This window comes from Salvelinus alpinus, chromosome 24 (genome assembly GCF_045679555.1).
Source record: "Salvelinus alpinus chromosome 24, SLU_Salpinus.1, whole genome shotgun sequence".
Classification (NCBI taxonomy): Eukaryota; Metazoa; Chordata; class Actinopteri; order Salmoniformes; family Salmonidae; genus Salvelinus; species Salvelinus alpinus.
Window position 1 is genome coordinate 7,659,046 of NC_092109.1, and position 15,849 is coordinate 7,674,894.

Consider the following 15,849-nt stretch of genomic DNA (forward strand, 5'->3'; position numbering starts at 1 on the left):
GGACAACAACACTTAACCAACAATACCTGCCAAAACTAAGGGACGAGAAAGCTAGCAGGCCTCAACAGCAGACCAGGCTAGGCTAACCAGCTAGCAGGCCGGCCAGCAAAAAGGTCCCTCGGCTGACAAGAAAAAAAACAAGAAACTGAAACAATGGGCAATTTGGGGGATAAACTCAGGATACAAGATGGATGGGGACAAAAGGGGATAACAACTATCAAACTATGTCTGCCAGGCCTAGAGGGCCAGGAGGCTAGCAGGCCAAGCCAAACTAAAGCTAGTAGGCCGGCAAGCCAGAAAGCCACCCTAGTTAGCAGACACAACACAAAACTCAAAACAGTGGAAGGAGTTAAGGGAAGACTATAGATACACGGGGGAGGGGAAATACAACAAAAAGGACAAGCAAACAGAAATACAATAAATAAATGAATAAAGCAAAAAAGACCAGAGGGCCTTAACTAATCCTACATGTTCTATTACACCTGTAGTCCACCACCAAAACCACCACCTAACCCAGGACAAAAAAAACGAAAATAAACAATGGTGAAACAGAACAACAATAATACACTAAAGAAAACTAACTCGAGCACAATTTCCCGGGTACTCTCCGGCCTACGATTGCCTCTCCGATCAAAATGCAGCAACTGTTAAAGGTACTACACCACACTTGATCTTAGCCAAAAGGAAGAGACGCAGTAATAAATGCTCATGTCAGCCTTAAAACAAAGCTGCAGAACTGACAGTGTATAGGCTCACTGTTTATGAACATAGTTTATTAACTGGGATGACATTCCCTCTTATAGGAGACCAAAAACAGCTAACTGAAAGCCACGCCTAGAACAAGCCACACCTGCAATCTTCTGATAGGCTGCCACTGTACAGTATGCTTCCAATCAGTAAGTAATGTGCATGTTGTCAACAGACAACATTTACATGCACACCAATAATTTGATATTAAACTAATTATTGGAGTAGGCAGATTACACAATAATCATGTAAACACCTTACTCTGCTTATCTTAAATCGGCGTAAAGTAAAAATCTAAGTTTGTTTATCAATCTTTTTATTAATTGACAACTCGTGTTAGCACAAGCCGAGCAAGCCTCCCTCTTTAGCGCAAGTGTGTTCGTAACAACTGAATGTATGTGTCTTCGAAGTAGTTCTCACATACAAACGTTATATGTCAGAACAAAAATAAGTTGTTTATTTAGATTGCAGATTTTCTGCCAATCAGGTAGCATGATTTCAGATGTGTCCATGTAAACAGGATTGCTATGGAAATCGTTCTTCTTGTGAAGCATGTAAACGTTTTAATCGAACTATTATATTAATCTGACTATTCATGTAACCACACTCAGTGAGGGGATTAGATTAATCTGGCCCGGGCACCCAGGCAGGCGTGTTTTGCTCCAGGTGAAAGTTGATTGCATTCGTTTTGGAACCGGACTGCCTCCTGGGCATGAGCCAGGTGGCCGTTCAAAGCCCACTGTGAAATTGGCTCAAAACAAAAGTGACGTAAGTGATGAGTAGGATTCTGTTTTCACATGCAAAAGTGATTGCTTTTTATAAAAATGCTTTAACTGCCTTCCAAATGAACTAGTTTAAAAATTCTAACATATAATTAAATTGGTCACATACACATGGTTAGCAGATGTTAATGCGAGTCTAGATCTGTCCGTGCATTAATATCTGACAAGTAATCTAACAATTTCACAACAACGACCTTATACACACACACGTGTAAAGGAATGAATAAGAATATGTACATATAAATATATGGATGAGCAATGGCCGAACAGCATAGGCAGGATGCAGTAGATGGTATAGAGTACAGTATATACAGTACATATGAGATGAGCAATGTAGGGTATGTAAACATTATATAAAGTGGCATTGTTTAAAGTGACTAGTGATACAGTTATTTTTATTATTAAAGTGGCTAGAGATTTGAGTCAGTATGTTGGCAGAATCCACTCAATGTTAGTGATGGCTGTTTAACAGTCTGATGGTCTTGAGATAGAAGCTGTTTTTTCAGTCTCTCGGTACCAGCTTTGATGCACCTGTACTGACCTCGCCTTCTGGATGATAGCGGTGTGAACAGGCAGTGGCTCGGGTGGTTGTTGTCTTTGATGATATTTTTGGCCTTCCTGTGACATTGGGTGGTGTAGGTGTCCTGGAGGGCAGGTGGTTTGCCCCCGGTGATGCGTTGCGCAGACCTCACTACCCTCTGGAGAGCCTTACGGTTGTGGGCGGAGCAGTTGCCTTACCAACAGGATGCTATCGATCTGCATCTGTAAAAGTTTGTGTGTTTTTGGTGACACGCCAAATTTTTTCAGCCTCCTGAGGTTGAAGAGGCGCTATTGCGCCTTCACCACGCTGTCTGACGCTAATGGAAAAGACGCTAATAGAAAAGAGTTGTTTCTGGACAATGCACCATGCTAACTTAATTCAGCAGTGTATATTACTGTTCGATTTGAGAAGAGCGCTCCTCCCAAAATATTTTCTATTGTGAAACAATAAAAACAGAAAACTTGAGTGTGCATAACTATTCACCCCCCAAAGTCAATACTTGGTAGAGACACCTTTTGCAGCAATTACAGCTGCAAGTTTCTTGGGGAATTTCTTTAAAAGCTTGGCACATCTAGCCACTGGGATTTTTGTCCATTCTTCAGGGCAAAACTGCTCCAGCTCCTTCAAGCTGGATGGGTTCCGCTGGTGTATCGCAATCTAACCACAGATTCTCAATTGGATTGAGTTCTGGGCTTTGACTAGGCCATTCCAAGACATTTAAATGTTTCCCCTTAAACCGCTCGAGTGTTGCTTCATCAGTATGCTTAGGGTCATTGTCCTGCTGGAAGTTGAACCTCTGTCCCAGTCTCCAATCTCTGGAAGACTGAAACAGGTTTCCCTCAACAATTTCCCTGTATTTAGCGCCATCCATCATTCCTTCAATTCTGACCAGTTTCCCAGTCCCTGCAGATGAAAAACATCCCCACAGCATGATGCTGCCACCACCATACTTCACTGTGGGGATGGTGTTCTCGGGTTGATGAGAGGTGTTGGGTTTGCCTTGATGGCCAAAAAGCTCAATTTTAGTCTCATCTGACCAGAGTACCTTCTTCCATATGTTTGGGGAGTCTCCCAAATGCCTTTTGGCGAACACCAAACATATTTGCTTATTTTTTTCTGGCCAGTCTTCCGTAAAGCCCAGCTCTGTGGAGTGTGCGGCTTAAAGTGGTCCAATGGACAGATACTCCAATCTCTACTGTGGAGCTTTGCAGCTCCTTCAGAGTTATCTTTGGTCTCTTTGTTGCTTCTTTGATTAATGCCCTCCTTGCCTGATCCATGAGTTTTGGTGGGAGGCCCTCTCTTGGCAGGTTTGTTGTGGTGCCATATTCTTTCCATTTTTTAATAATGGATTTAATGGTGCTCCGTGGGAGGTTAAAAGTTTTGCTTTTTTTAATAACCCAACTCTGATCTGTACTTCTCCACAACTTTGTCCCTGACCTGTTTGGAGAGCTCCTTGGTCTTCATGGTGCTGGTGCCTCACTGACGTGGTCTTCCTGTCTGGGTTGGCCATGGCGGAGATCTTTGTGGGCTATACTCGGCCTTGTCTCAGGATGGTAAGTTGGTGGTTGAAGATATCCCTCTAGTGGTGTGGGGGCTGTGCTTTGGCAAAGTGGGTGGGGTTATATCCTGCCTGTTTGGCCCTGTCCGGGGGTATCATCGGATGGAGCCACAGTGTCTCCTGACCCCTCCTGTCTCAGCCTCCAGTATTCATGCTGCAGTAGTTTATGTGTCGGGGGGGCTAGGGTCAGTCTGTTATATCTGGAGTATTTCTCCTGTCTTATCCAGTGTCCTGTGTGAATGTAAGTATGCTCTCTCTAATTCTCTCTTTCTTTCTTTCTCTCTCTCGTAGGACCTGCACCCTAGGACCATGCCTCAGGACTACCTGGCATGATGACTCCTTGCTGTTCCCAGTCCACCTGGCAGTGCTGCTGCTCCAGTTTCAACTGTTCTGACTGCTGCTATGGAACCCTGACCTGTTCACCAGACGTGCTACCTGTCCCAGACCTGCTGTTTTCAACTCTCTAGAGACAGCAGGAGCGGTAGAGATACTCTCAATGATCCGCTATGAAAAGCCAACTGACATTTACTCTTGAGGTGCTGACTTGTTGCACCCTCGACAACCAGTGTGATTATTATTATTTGACCATGCTGGTCATTTATTAACATTTGAACATCTTGGCCATGTTCTGTTATAATCTCCACCCGGCACAGCCAGAAGAGGACAGGCCACCCCTCATAGCCTGGTTCCTCTCTAGGTTTCTTCCTAGCTTTTGGCCTTTCTAGGGAGTTTTTCCTAGCCACCGTGCTTCTACACCTGCATTGCTTGCTGTTTGGGGTTTTAGGCTGGGTTTCTGTGCACCACTTTGCGATATCAGCTGATGTAAGAAGGGCTATATATATACATTTTATTTTATTTTATTTAGTCTGTAATAGTTTGCAATCCCTGCCACATCCGACGAGCATCGGAGCCGGTGTAGTACAATTCCATCTTAGTCCTGTATTGATGCTTTGCCTGTTTGATGGTTCGTCGGAGGGCATAGCAGGATTTCTTATTAGCTTTTGGGTTAGAGTTCCGCTCCTTGAAAGCGGCAGCTCTAGCCTTTAGCTCAGTGAGGATGTTGCCTGTAATCTATGGCTTCTGGTTGGGGTATGTATGTACAGTCACTGTGGGGACGATGGTATCGACGTACTTATTGATGAAGCCAGTGACTGATGTGGTGTACTCAATGCCACCGGAAGAATCCCGGAACATCCCGGAAAAGTCTGTGCTACAGTGGCAAAACAGTCCTGTAGCTTAGCATCTGCTTCATCTAACCACTTTTTTTGTAGATTTTTTTGTCCCTCTGGTTGCACATTTAGCATGCTGGTAGAAATGAGGTAAAACCAATGTAAGTGTTCCTGCATTAAAGTCCCCGGCCACGAGGAGTGCCGCCTCTGGTGAGCAACTTCCTTATGGCCGTATATAGCTCATTGAGTGCGGTCTTAGTGCTAGCATTGGTTTGTGATGGTAAATAGACAGCTACGAAGAATATAGATGAAAAATCTCTTGGTAAATAGTGTGATCTACAGCTTATCATGAGATACTCTGCTTAAGGCGAGCAAAACCTTGAGACTTCCTCAGATTTCGTTCACCAGCTGTTGTTTACAAATATACATTGTCCGTCACCCCTTGTCTTACCAGAAGTAGTTGTTCTAGCCGAAAATGTGTAAAACCTGCCAACTGTATGCTATTCATGTTGTCGTTCTTGGTGAAACATAAGATATTACAGTTTTTAATGTCCCGATGGTAGGATATATTCGTGCTCGTAGTTTGTCTATTTTATTATCCAACGATTGTACGTTGGCTAATTGGACCAATGGTAAAGGCAGATTACCCACTCGCCATCGGATCCTTACAAGGCACCCAGACCTATGTCCCCGATATCTCCATCTCTTTCTACTGCGAATGACGGGGATGATGGCCTTGTCGGGTGTCTGGAGTAAATCTTTTGCGTCCGACTCGTTAAAGAAAATATATTTTTCCAGTACGGGGTGAGTAATCGCTGTCCAGATATCTACAGTAGAAGCTCTTTCGGTCATAAGAGACGGTGGTAGAAACATTATTTACAAAATAAGTTACAAATAACATGAAAAAACATACACAATAGCACAATTGGTTAGGGGACCGTAAAATGGCAGCCAGGTCCTCCGACGCCATGTAGTCAGTATGATGTGTTTCTAGCTAGGTAGCTACATTTGGCCAACTCATTGTCCTCATCCCCCCTTCTTAGCGGCTTATTTATGCCCCTCTCTCTGGCTATGACAGCTAGTTAGACAGCCAGCTAACCCGTACAGCAAGTTAGTTAATTAGCAAATCAGTTAGCTATGCTTTCCCGCCTTGTAACGTTAGCTAGCTAGCATCTGAAGGTCTCCAGCGTAGCTAAAGTTAGCCTAGAGTCTAGAAACACATTACACTCTTGAATAATGTAACAATTCATAAATATGTGCAGACAATAAAGGGTTTATTTTCTCATCTGTAGGCTACATTCATTACTTTTTAGCTTCAAGACAAAAGCACAGTATGTCTTCGTCGAGAAACATTAGCATATACACAATGAATGATTAGGCCTACTACCCCTCTCATACGAATATAAATGTATAGTAGGCTTACCTTACAACAAGTCAAAAAACAAGCTTAATTATTATCAATATCATGCAAATCATTTGGCCTACATGTGGTAAAAGCAAATTGCGACTGAAAACATGGGTATAATAAGTGAATTCACTGGGTTGTGACAAGCGACCACACCCACAAAAAAAAAATATTATAGTATACTATGGTATAAATACTATACTTTTCACTGTATTCAGTGTTTTTGTGGACTTTACTGTAATATTCGCTGCTTTATACTTTAGTTAAGGTTAACTATTGTATAAATTCTGCAGTAAAAGAAAAGTAATGAATGTAGTGTTTTTGCAGATTGTAGTATTTGCTGTAGTATTTTTTGCAGACTGTACTATACTGTAGTAATTACTGTAGTGTTTTTGCAGACTATAGTATTTACTGTAGAGTTTTTGCAGACATGACTGAAGTATACTGTAACATTTACTATAGTGTTCTTTATTATCTTCCACATAGAAGTGGAGGCTTTCACCTTCAGGAACACTGCTGGAGATATACTAGGCAGGTAACCTAGATCCCTTCTGATTCCATCTGAGCCTGGCCAGGGGAAATGAAGCAATAACGTCAATTATTAATAGCTTATTATGGACCCACTTATTTGTGTTCTGGGAAAATGTGAATTTGATCAAATTTGGTTTATATTCAAACTTTGGGTGGACCTAGGCCTTTTATTCACAAATTATTGACTGGAATTAATCAATAAACACAATAGCGATGACATACATTATAAATAACTTTTTAATTACAGATGCAAAGGCCTACACGACCCCCCCCCCCCCCCCCCCCCCCCACCCCCACCCCATGTTAGTTTTTAAATATAATTTATATGAACAAGTACAAGGTTGCTGCAGTTTGACATCCTCATCCTCCCTGGGGCCAGGAATTTTAACCCATATGACCCTGATTAGAAAAATGATCTGGTCAGATCATCACCCAAATACAACCATTTTTTTTACAGCTGATTAATTACTATATCATACTACAACTAGGGTCCTGTCACGTTCCTGACCTTATTTCCTTTGTTTAGTCTTTGTTTAGTTGGTCAGGACGTGAGCTGGGTGGGTATATCCTATGTTTTGTGTTTCATTGGTTTAGGTGTGTCTTATTGGCCTGATATGGTTCTCAATCAAAGGCAGGTGTTTTACGTTGTCTCTGATTGGGAACCATATTTAGGTAGGCTGTTTTCACTGTTTGTTTGTGGATGTGCTTGTTCCTGTTCGTGCGTTCATTGTTTTTTCTATGTTCACTAGTTCAGGACTGTGGCGTCGTTGGTTTCGTTCTGTTTATTGTTTTGTTCGTATTGAAGAGTATTCAAATAAATAGGGATACATATTTACATATTACATACATATGCGATTTGGTCCTACTCTCTTCCACATTACGACGACCGTTACAGAATCACCCACCAAACTCGGACCAAGCAGCGTGGTAAGCGGCAGCAGCAGCAGCAGCAGGAGCAGCGATGTCAGGAGGAATGGACTTGGGAAGACGAACTGGACGGTAAGGGACCCTGGGTTCAAGCTGGAGAGTATCGCTGCCCTCGCGAAGAGCTGGAGGCAGCTAAAGCCGAGAGGCGGTGGTATGAGGAGGCAGCACGGAAGCGAGGCTGGAAGCCTGAGAGTCAGCCCCAAAAATGTATTGGGGGGGGGGTGGCTAAAGGGGAGTGTGGCGAAGTCAGGTAGGAGACCTGCGCCAACTCCTCGTGCTTACCGTGGAGAGCGAGAGTACGGGCAGACACCGTGTTATGCGGAAAAGCGCACAGTGTCTCCTGTACGTGTGCTTAGCCCGGTGCGGTACATTCCAGCTCCACGTATCGGCCGGGCTAGAGTGGGCATCGAGCCAGGTGCCATGAAGCCGGCTCAACGTATCTGGTCTCCAGTGCGTCTCCTCGGGCCGGTGTACATGGCACCAGCCTTACACATGGTGTCCCCGGTTCGCCAGCACAGCCCACTGCGGGCTATTCCACCTCGCCGCACTGGCCTGGCTACGGGGAGCATTCAACCAGGTAAGGTTGGGCAGGCTCGGTGCTTAAGAGCTCCTGTACGCCTTCACAGTCCGGTATATCCGGCGCCACCTCCTCGCCCCAGCCCAGTACCACCAGTGCCAACACCACGCACCAGGCTTCCTGTGCGTCTCCAGAGCCCTGTTCCTCCTCCACGCACTCGCCCTGTGGTGCGTGTCTCCAGCCCGGTACCACCAGTTCCGGCTCCACGCACCAAGCCTCCTGTGCGTCTCCAGAGGCCAGAGTCTGCTGTCTGCCCAGCGCCATCTGCGCTGCCCGTCTGCCCAGCGTCGCCTGCACTGCCCGTCTGCCCAGCACCGTCTGAGCTGTCCGTCTGCCCAGCGCCGCTTGCGCTGCCCGTCTGCCCAGCGCCGCCTGAGCTGCCTGTCTGCCCAGCGCCATCTGAGCTGCCCGTCTGTCCTGAGCCTTCAAAGCCGCCCGTCTGTCCTGAGCCTTCAAAGCCGCCCGTCTGTCCTGAGCCTTCAGAGCCGTCCGTCAGTCAGGAGCCGCTAGAGCCATCCGTCAGTCAGGAGCCGCTAGAGCCGCCCGCCAGTCAGGAGCCGCCAGAGCCGCCCGCCAGTCAGGAGCCGCCAGAGCCGCCCGCCAGTCAGGAGCTGCCAGAGCCACTCGCCAGTCAGGAGCTACCAGAGCCGCCCGCCAGTCAGGAGCTGCCAGAGCCGCCCGCCACTCAGCAGCTGCCAGAGCCGCCCGCCAGACAGGAGCTGCCAGAGCCGTCAGCCAGCCAGGAACTGCCAGAGCCGTCAGCCAGCCAGGAGCTGCCAGAGCCGTCAGTCAGCCAGGACCTGCCAGAGCCGCCAGCCAGCCAGGACCTGCCAGAGCCGTCATTCAGCCAGGACCTGCCAGAGCCGTCAGTCAGCCAGGACCTGCCAGAGTCGTCAGTCAGCCAGGAGCTGCCAGAGCTGCCTGTCACGCCGGCGATGTCGGGATTGCTCCTTAGTCCGGAGCTGCCCCTCAGTCCGGAGCTGCCCCTCAGTCCAGAGGCGCCCATCAGTACAGTGGGGTTATTTTGGTGGGTCGTCAATAGGAGGAGGCCACGGAAGCGGGGATTAACTATGGTGGGGTGGGGGCCACGTCCAGCGCCAGAGCCGCCACCGTGGACAGATGCCCACCCAGACCCTCCCCTATAGGTTCAGATTTTGCGGCCGGAGTCCGCACCTTGGGGGGGGGGGGTACTGTCACATTCCTGACCTTATTTCCTTTGTTTAGTCTTTGTTTATTTTTTTATTTTTATTTTATTTAACCTTTATTTAACCAGGTAGGCAAATTGAGAACACGTTCTCATTTACAATTGCGACCTGGCCAAGATAAAGCAAAGCAGTTCGACACATACAACAACACATAGTTACACATGGAGTAAAACAAACATATAGTCAATAATACAGTGAAAAAAATAAATAAGTCTATATACAATGTGAGCAAGTGAGGTGAGATAAGGGAGGTGAAGGCAAACAGTTGGTCAGGACGTGAGCTGGGTGGGTATATCCTATGTTTTGTGTTTCATTGGTTTAGGTGTGTCTTATTGGCCTGATATGGTTCTCAATCAGAGGCAGGTGTTTTACGTTGTCTCTGATTGGGAACCATATTTAGGTAGGCTGTTTTCACTGTTTGTTTGTGGATGTGCTTGTTCCTGTTCGTGCGTTCATTGTTTTTTCTATGTTCACTAGTTCAGGACTGTGGCGTCGTTGGTTTCGTTTTGTTTATTGTTTTGTTCGTATTGAAGAGTATTCAAATAAATATGGATACATACCACGCTGCGATTTGGTCCTCCTCTCTTCCACATTACGACGACCGTTACAGGTCCAGAGTTGGTTAGGTTAGTCTACCAGAGCAGGAAAAACTCAGGGCCCCAGGGGGGAAAAAAAAACACCACTCTGGGTGCCATGTTAAAAATGAGAAAAAAATAACATTTTGTATAATCAACGATCCACATTGTACATTTATTTTGGTGGTGGGGATGGGCTTCCATTGGCTCACTGCAGAACAGTAACAGGCTGTTCCTGAAATTCTCAAAAAAAGGTATAGCCGAGGGTATTCTCTTGAAACCTCTAGAGCAGGGGTACTCAAGAACAATTTGAGAAGGTCCAGTCACACACATTTTCTAGGTGGCAAAGATATTGAAATTTATCGGTGTCGTAACAAACCTCACCTTCCAACCCATGCGACCCCCAAACTGTTCACACCCCTCTTGTTGGCGGAAGTAAATGTAGCCATTTTAAAGCTCATTCCTGCAATTCTACAAATGTCTTATGTGTGCTTATACGATACCAGGGGTCGAAGCCCGATCAAATTCCCCAAAACCCGCTGTCCATATTGACCCGTTTTGGGTTCGAGTCCGGACCGTGGTCCGCCAGGGCTGTGGGTGGAAAAAAAGACGAAATGCTCTCACGTTGATGACTTTTTGCAAATCCAATTAGTTTTCCACGTTGATTCACCGTCATCACATTGATTTTTGGGGTTGAAATGATGTGGAAGCAACGTTGATTCAACCAGTTTTTGCCTAGTGCCCGTTTCAATTGAACGTGAAATTGCCCGACCAGCTGTGCACACATACAAATACTAATACCATGGAGTAACCGTGTACATACAACGTGTTCTCTTTAGCTACGATGAAGAACAACCAAATCCAAGACAACCAGCATGAGCACGGAGAACGATTGTTGCTTAGCCCAGAAAGTGGCGTGACGCAAAATCATATCTACCCCTCGGGAGCCACGCTCTGACTGAAGCGTTTGAACGACCACAGCACAGTCCAGCTGCAATGTGACTGAAGAGTCATTACTCCCCAGGAAGAAAAAACAATAATATGGAAAATGTGAGACACGCAAAACACCGGAAGGAAGAAACAGCCGGAGATCTTGGCACCGAAAGAGGAGAAGCAGGATTGGATCCAAATCAAAAAAGGTTCGCGCTCATATGGACCAGTAGTCGTGTTCAAGCTGGGCTTTCCCCTGGCTATTGCCGTATGAGGACAGATAAAGGGATCGGTAAAGTCAGCTATTGTCAGCTAATGGTTTTCCCTAAAAACAGCAGGCTATAGGCCTAATCTCAACTTCTGTAGTGCGGTAAAAATGTATGCATTTTATATCAAATTATATTCTGCCGCTGTTACATTTATCAAATGTGAATCCAGTTCCACTGAGCTTCTGCTGTAGTACACACAGTAAAACATACTAATGGCTTCCCTTGAGAATCCCTTTCAACATAAGAAAGGAATTTATCACTGTGACTCACTTTTCTGCTGTGAAGGGAAAACCGTCTGGGGTTCTGACTGACATTCGGAGGGGGGTGAGGCTGGCGCCCCTGTCTCCCCAGGAGGGCTCAGGGATGGTCAGAGTGACCCAGAGCACAGGGGGGCAGAGAGGAGGGGTGGGGGGAGAAGGGACATGGAAGGGGGCTGAACAAACTCCAGAGGTTCAGAGACTGAAACGAAACCCAAACATTCTGGGACATTCTCATACGGAATGATGGGGTAGAGAGAGAGACTGACTGAGACTCCATGATGACAGTTCAGTTCCACTCCGAGTACGAGGGAGTTAGAGAGAAAACTGTGGGGTCGAAAGGAGGAAAATAAAAGTTAAAAGAGGGAAAGAAGAACTCCATTGGATAAAGTGGCTAGACAGTGAGTGTCCTCTCCAGTGTCAGGGTCTGCAGTGGCTCTGCTCCCTGGCTCTGTGCTCAGTGCTGCAGGAGGAGCAAGTTGTGGTATTGTTCTAACATACTGTAGGGTCCAGTGTGTTCTACAGGCCCTGCTGGAGATGACTGTGCTGCAGCCTGGCTGTGCTGCAGGCCTCTCTGTTCCAACAGAGATGTGTGTGAGAGAGAGAGAGAGAGAGAGAGAGAGAGAGAGAGAGAGAGAGAGAGAGAGAGAGAGAGAGAGAGAGAGAGAGAGAGAGAGAGAGAGAGGCTTGACTCCACGGATCTCTAACCTTACACATGTGTGCTCTCTGGAGACTGCATTCCATACACTCTCCCTCTCTCCCACCATTTCATTTTCTCTTGCACTTTGTCCCTCCCCCCTTCTTTCTTCAACTCTCCGTCTTGCTGTTTCCATCTTTCTCTTTTCTAATTAACGTCTCTCCCAACTTCACTCGTACCTCACTCTCCTCCCTCTTTCTTTGAAATCTGTGTAGATTAATTATTGCAGTCATTTAAATTGGCCCCAAACCAGCCCATAGGACAGACAGCATCATGGAAAAGAGGGAGGAAGGATGGTGAGAAAATGGAAGTAGAAATTTGAGTGTAAGAGCTGTGTGGATGGAAGAGGAATGGATGAGTAAAGAGAGGAGAAAATGGCAGAGAAGAGGTAAAAAAATATATGAGCTGAGAAGAAAGGAGGGAAAAGGTAAAGAACAAACGAGATGGGGAGGGAAAAAAAGGATGAATCACATGAAAAATGAGGAGAGAGGAGATGTGGTTTAGTCTAGGTAGTTCTTGAGAGATAAAGCAACGTCGAGAAAGGAACTCCCCTAACTGAGTAATACCACAGACAGAGAGGGGCAGTATTTCTGTTACATGTATTTTAAATGTATTTCACATGTATTTCAACTACTTCTGAGTAGTCTGTCATTTGCATTTGCATTTGCATTTGCATTTGCATTTGCATTACACTGGGCTGAACTAAATTCCGATGTCTTTTGTAACAAGCTACTTTCGAGAGCTGTAATTTGTATTTTCAAAATGCTAAATAGTTTTCTTTACCATTTTTTAAATAGTTCGCCATTTTTTGGCCCCCTTTCACCCTGCAATGGTACTATGCTTTGTTAAAAGTTGTCTGCTAAATGAACTAAATACAAAATGTGTATGTACAAATGGCAATTGCAAAACAGCGTGTCTCACAAAATGTGTATATATAATCCTTTTTTTAAACTCTCAAAACCTAACTTAACTTACATAAACTGCAATGAATCATTGCAGTTTATGTAAGTTAGGTTTTGAGAGTTTTCCAAAAAGTTATATATATACACATCTTGTGGGAGACGCTGTATAATGTAAAATTCGACTGCACGACACACCACACATCATTTAATATCCAATTTTTTGCCTAAACTATCCATACTCATTTATATGTTAGCATTAAACTTTTATCTACTTTCTCAAAACATAAGATTATTCTGTAAAACAAATAATGGCACATTATTTGGTCACAACACTGAAGAAGATGTTGGTGAAAAAACATTTTAAAGTCTACAGGAGGGCGCACCAGGCTACGCAATGAAAAGTTGGCAGGCAAGTCATTTTCTTTTTTACTGGAAGGCTAGCCAACTAGTCAACTATCTATTAAAAACTTCGGATACGAGGTTGGTATCTGTGTTTTTAACAAAATTAAACAGATATATGGTAAGGTGGCCGATAACTGGGGACCGATTGCCGATAATACGGGACACGTTGTCAAACATGCTAATTGCTAACCCGTTAGCTAACATTTTTACGACACCAATAATCACAAAACATTGATGGCTTCATCACAAAATAACACTGTCGAAGGTAATATATTTCTTAAATACTGTTGAATATGCAGATAATATGGGGTGCTACGCTAGGTTTGGTAATAATCAAATAAAACAGTTCAATCATATATTTGGTTTCAACAACGTAACATTTTCCAATTGAGAAAACCTAACTCATTTACTTGTAACCAGTTGAAGTATTTTTTTTTAGGTTGATCCAAAGAGTAATTTTTTTACGGTGTATAGAATCTCTGGTAGTACTGCAGTCACCCGAACAGAGACATCTGGCAAACATCTCTCTCTCTCTCTCTCTCTCTCTCTCTCTCTCTCTCTCTCTCTCTCTCTCTCTCTCTCTCTCTCTCTCTCTCTCTCTCTCTCTCTCTCTCTCTCTCTCTCTCTCTCTCTCTCTCTCTCTCTCTCTCTCTCTCTCTCTCTCTCTCTCTCTCTCTCTCTCTCTCTCTCTCTCTCTCTCTCTCTCTCTCTCTCTCTCTCTCTCTCTCTCTCTCTCTCTCTCTCTCTCTCTCTCTCTCTCTCTCTCTCTCTCTCTCTCATATCTTTGGTAATACTGTAGTCACCCGAACAGAGACATCTGGCAAACATCTCTCTCTCGCTCTTTCATCTGTGCCACTCACATCTTTCAGTGCTCTGTCATTTCCTGTCTTTCAATGTCAACCTGTGTATTGGTACAGGTTGTCTATCTGCTCACTTCTATCCAACGTCATGTCCTTCTGGCTTTCATTAAAGCCGTTGCTGATCCAACACCCTCGCCGAAGACTGTACCAAAGACAGTATAGTATGAAGATAGGCATCAACTGCTTCTGCAATAGAAATCCCCGATCACATTCATGGTGACATTGGCTAGCTAAGCTCATGCGCAGAAACACGTCATCGGGTCTAACAGTCTCATGCCGAACTCCGCATGGGCAGGCCGTCAAATCAAACCCCAAACCCCAAACCTCTGCTTGGTCTGTTTCGTAAGCGTTCTCGGAAATGTTTGCATTGTTGCGCCTCTGGGTTTAGAAACTCTGTGACTGTACATTATACCGTTTGCCCCTAATAAGCATTCATATGCCATCAGTTTGATCCGAAGGCTGTAAGGAAACTAGAGTGCCCTCTAGTGGTGAAAATAGGAACTAGCCAGCTCCCTCCCTACGCATCATCACCACAACACCTTTACCCTCTCCAGACAGGCCAGCTGGAGATGCTCGTATTCTATAAACAACTAAACCTGCTCTGGGTTCCACTAAAACTAATACAGGAAATATAGGAGAAAGCAAACATATAAAACAGAAAAGGTCTAAGGGTGGATTGGTTATTATCAGATTGGACCTGGAACCAAGCAGTCTGGGAGGCTGTGGGAACACACAGCTAGGTGTATACCTTTTCACTGTTCCCATATCACCCTGATGCATTCCGAATGGAGGAGGCGAGGCTATAGTGGAGAATGTTACACTCAGGAAGAGAGTGAAGAAACAGACATAAATGGGATACAGCAAACATGCCCTCATTGGAACGATGTGGCCCCAAAGCAGGCAGCCCATATCTGGTGAGGGCAGCCTTCACTTTGCCAGAAATAAGCCCATATTTTCCCAGCAAACATGCCCACATTGGCACGATGTAGGCCCAATGCGGGAAAAAATATTGGCCCACGCAATTGAATAGGAATAAATTAAATGCATGAACTGCATAATTGTTCAATCTTAAAGGGATTTAAGAAACATGGTATTAGAAAGACAACCAAGTTAGACAACCATTTTTGGGGGGTGGAGAATAATACTTTATTATTGGCCATATACAAATACAAGTTAATATGGACATCCCATAACAGGACATTTAAACTGGAACAACACTCTCAGTAACGGTTGCAGAAGAATAATTGTATGCTAACCACACACCCAAATATTCTAATGAGCCCCCGGCTCTAGCTCGGCTTGGTGTGGGCTATCTCGTGTTTGGCTTGGTGTGGTCTGGCCTGTCTTGGTCTGGTGTGGGATTAGTGTGGTTTAGCCTGTATTGGACTTGTTGTGGGTTTGGTGTAGGCTAGCCTGTGTTGTGCTTGTTGTGGGCTAGCCTGGGTCAGGTTGGTCTGTGCTGGCCCGTGTTGGGCTGATGTGGGCTTGGTGTAGGCTAGCCTGTTCCCACCTTGC